Source organism: Rhagoletis pomonella, unplaced genomic scaffold, assembly GCF_013731165.1.
Source record: "Rhagoletis pomonella isolate Grant_MI unplaced genomic scaffold, Rhpom_1.0 Rhpom_scaffold_00002, whole genome shotgun sequence".
Taxonomy (NCBI): Eukaryota; Metazoa; Arthropoda; class Insecta; order Diptera; family Tephritidae; genus Rhagoletis; species Rhagoletis pomonella.
The window spans coordinates 84828027-84832454 of NW_023458556.1; positions in this window are offsets into that span (position 1 = coordinate 84828027).

Here is a 4428-nt window from a genome sequence, read left to right on the forward strand (position 1 = left end):
AGTAATGAACAGATACAAAGTAGACAAGAGATTTTCTCTTGTCGACTCCACACGTTATGCAGCTGCTCTTATTTAAATGTATGCTGACAACAATGAGATGTCTACGTACCCGGTTGTATGAACGATGCAGGTAACCACGACCAATTGCTGGGGAACGACTTTTGCTATGTGCACGCTTGACGTTAACGCTGATACGTTTACTGATTTCTGTTGATGTAGCTGATGAGGTTTATTAGATCTGCTTTGCTACCACTAACGAAACTTCCGTCACTGCCGTTTGTTTGTTGTTTCTGTTTTAATTGTCTGTTGCGACGCGTTTTAGTTGAAACCGCTGCTGCGGCTGTTGCTGCTATTGTGGTTGTGGTTATAGTTGGCGCCGTACTCGCAATTGTGGTGCTGTCGTCGTGCCTCTCCGTCAATGCAGAGAGCGATTAACTATTAACGGATTCGGCTATAGACTACGCTTAACCGTTCTTTCGATCACACTAAACATGTCCTCGCAACTCTTCTGTCCTTTCGTGTTATAGCCAATTTAATTCTGTTACACTGTTAGTAGAACTATATTCACAACAGAGAAAATGGTTGCTGACCGAAAATGTCGTGAGCTTACTGCACTCTTAAAACTTTTTTTTTTGTTTTGCTTCCAACTACAGCTTTTCCTCTCCTGGCAGGATCGCCATATGTAGTAGTGAGTATATCAAGGATTTTAAGAAATTTAATTTAATATTGTATAAAATTCGGTTGGTAACAGTTGCAAGAAAAATGTTTGAATAATAAAATTTTCTCTTTGATGCTTGAGCTACAAAATCACTTAAATATAAAATTTCTAAAATCACAAATTTTACATTAACACAGTAAAAGACAGTAACACAAATACAAACCCTACACTCTCTTAACATGCGTTAATTAAAACAGAAAACTTTTGGAGCAAATTTTAAACATTTTATGCGTAAACTGTGTAATTGTGAACACTAAGAAGATTTTATAGAAATTTTTGTAGTCGATGGTAGAGTCCGACCGATTCCAATTTTTTTCAGGTACCGATGCCGATGCCGATTAATCGGCTTATGGGGAAAGAATCGGCCGATGCCGATGCCGATTCCATAAAAAATTACAAATAAATGTATTAATTCATAAAATCAGTTCATTTCACGGAGTTAAAAAAACAAAAGAACAGAAATAATTGAATTAATTGGCTTGTTATGCAACATTACATACACATGTATGTACATACATACATATGTATGTGTAAAAATATATTTACAATATCACATTTATGTACATTACATAAAACACTTTTTATATGGTGCTAAGCAAAAGATATTTAGGAACATAAAATTTCATTTCGTTTTGTACTAAAATACACTCTTTTGCATTCAATGCATATTTTGCGATATTTTGACCGATTTTGTCTTTTTTAAAAAAATTTGAAAAATTCTGCTTATTTTCACCAAAATTTCAAACTCTTTAATCAGAATTTTGGTATGCAGTTTTGTAGACCATTTCATTCTAGTATAATGAAGTGCAAGTTTCAAGCTGCTATAAAATCCCGTTAATTTTTGGCAATTTTTTTTGCTGGCAGTGTTCTCCATATAAAAGAAAATTGTCGCACATACTTTTGTATGGAAAAAACGTGAAACACCTTCAACAACAAAAAAATCATTTTTGTGAGCTGTCTGCACACCTGAACATTTGAAAAGAAATTCCAAAGAATCGGCAAAGAATCAGCGAAAAAAGGTCAATGGGCGATTATCGATAGCAATCGAACTTCAGTTGCGTTGATAGTTTCCAAAACGATATTACAGATAGCAACTGGCATCTTTCAACTGACAACTGCAGTTGCTACAAAGTGTGTATATGGCGACTACATTTTTGTGGTTGCTGGGAATGTTTTTGGAGTGTATTTAGGAGCAAAATTGAAGTGTGTTGTTGTTGTTGTTGTAGCAGCATACAAGTTCCCCAAAGGGTTTTTGGGAAGTGTTGCTGGAGTGACAGTCCTTGGCCAGATATAAATCTGGGTCGTTCCGGTTACGTAAACCCGACTGTCGTGTGTCATGTATTTTACATTTTAATAATTTGAACGATACTAACATTTTGCAATGCAGTTTCCTTTTACAGAATATGGTGAAAATAACAAAACAATAACTTGAAATTTTAGTTCCTGTGAAGTACGCCCTTTGGCGAAACAAAGGCAACCCTGATTGCAAATTTTTTTCTTTATCGACTGAAGCACCTCTTTGAAACTACTGACACACCAAGTTTTCCAAATTGAAGTCATTGCTGTGGCACTTCCTTCTGCGAAAAAAACGAAGAGGTGCGCAAGCTTTTATGAGCGGAGGTATTGAAGTTGAACGAAGAGGTTCATCTGTTTATTAACCAATTATACTACAGCTCCTTTTGGAAGTCCTCAATATGCTTGGAAAATGAACACAAAACGATAATAAAAGAAACACCTTGAAAGCACGCGGTAGCTATCTAGAGGATTGGATTTATCCTTTAAATGTCGCCTGATTGAGGCCACGTTCATGCACTTCTCTTCCTATTAAATAAATAATTGTGATGAATTTATTGCTGTCTTTTCTTTAAAACTCTTTATTTTAATAATTTAATTTTACTCGCACAGTTCGTTTACAGCCGCTTGCTGGTTGTCGCACTGTCAAATTTCAATTGTCGATAACTCTACAGCAACTGACGATAGTTGCCATTCGTAATACAAATTTTCTTTCCAGTTGCGTTGACAGCCGCCAACCGAACTGTGGTTGCGTTGCTATCGGTAATCGACCCATAAGTTTAACTAATGACTTAACTATACTTTCAAATAGTTAAAGTAGCGGACATAAGGGTTAAATTCATAGTGCTGTACCGAAAATCTGTAGTTAACTGCCGATTCAGGGTTAACTACGCACTGTGAATTTGGCCTTAAGTGTTTAGTATTCCGCAAACAAATCAGCCAGGGCTGATGGGGTACAGGTTTTTCAGGATTAAATATATTGAAAATTCATCGTTATTTTACATTTCTACCTGTAAAAAATATTTAAAAGGCTATTATGTTGATGAAAAATTAATGTTTCCTTGATTTTCTGTATTGATTGAGATGATAACGTGTAGGTCCGATGCCAGCGTTAGCATAGGTTGTTGTTGTTGTTGTAGCGGCTACAACAACCCCGCCCAGGACGGTTGGTATCTCAGTCGTTGTCGTCAAGTTCCACTAACGGCAACCCTAGGAAGCGTGCAGCTTCTGTGGGGTTTGTCCACAGGGACAAGGCCGTTAGGGTTGTCGGGTTTTCCGGGCATGCGAAGAGATGTTTCGAGTCATGTGGGGTCTCTCCGCATGCCGGACACTCATTCGGCACATCCTCATTCAACCTACTCAAGTAGGAGTTCAACCTGCTGCAGTAGCCGGAGCGAAGTTGTGCGAGTGTTGTGCGTGCCTCCCGAGGCAGATGAAGCTCCGTCTCGTTTATGTCCGGGGGTGGTATGCCTAGAACGGCATTCACAGGTCTAGAGTCTACATAACTCGAGACTGAGTCCCTGTGAATGCCGTTCAGGGCCTGTCTGTAAGCTGTCGGGTCCAGAGGTTGCTTAATGAACCTCTGGACTTCGTCCGTCAGTTCATATAGATGCCTCCTGACGTGCCTAGGCGAGGGCTCCTCTACAAGCAGCTGTCTGCTTGGGTGGCCACTTCTGTGGCTCCCGATCAGGAACTGCTTTACAGGGAGCATTTGCGCCTCGCCGTGCAGGTGGTGTTCAGGCGACATCAAGAGGCATCCTGTCGCTGTCCTGAGTGCGGTGTTCTGTACAGTCTGTAGCTTAGTCCACTGCGTCCTACTAGTCCCTGGCGACCACACTGGCGCTGCGTAGTTCAAAACCGGCCGGCCTATTGCCTTGTATGTTGCCAGCAACGTTTCTTTGTCTTTGCCCCAAGTACTGCCGGCTAGCGACTTGAGGACCTTGTTGCGGCTCTGTACTTTATTGACAATAGCGGTTGAGTGCGCAGAGAAGGAGAGCAGGCTGTCGAATGTTACTCCGAGTATTTTGGGGTTATTCACCGTCGGAATTGGTGTGTCCTCGACGTGAATCCCCAGCGGTAGCCTGACCTCCTTCGTCCAGGTTGTGAACAGGGTCGCGGAGGATTTCGTAGGGGAGAGGGCTAGACACTTTGCAGTGAAGAAGCGAGAAAGTTCGGAGAGATAGCCGTTTACTTTCGAACACAGGTCATCAATTCCATTCCCAGTCGCCATGATCGAGCAATCGTCGGCGTAGGGGACAATCGAGACTCCCCCTGGTGGTTGAGGGAGCTTTGAAATGTAAAAGTTAAACAGTAGCGGGGAAAGGACACCACCCTGAGGAACCCCCTGTTTTATTTTTCGCTGTTTACTCGTTTTGTCTCTAAACATTACCGACGAATGTCGACCACTCAGATAATTT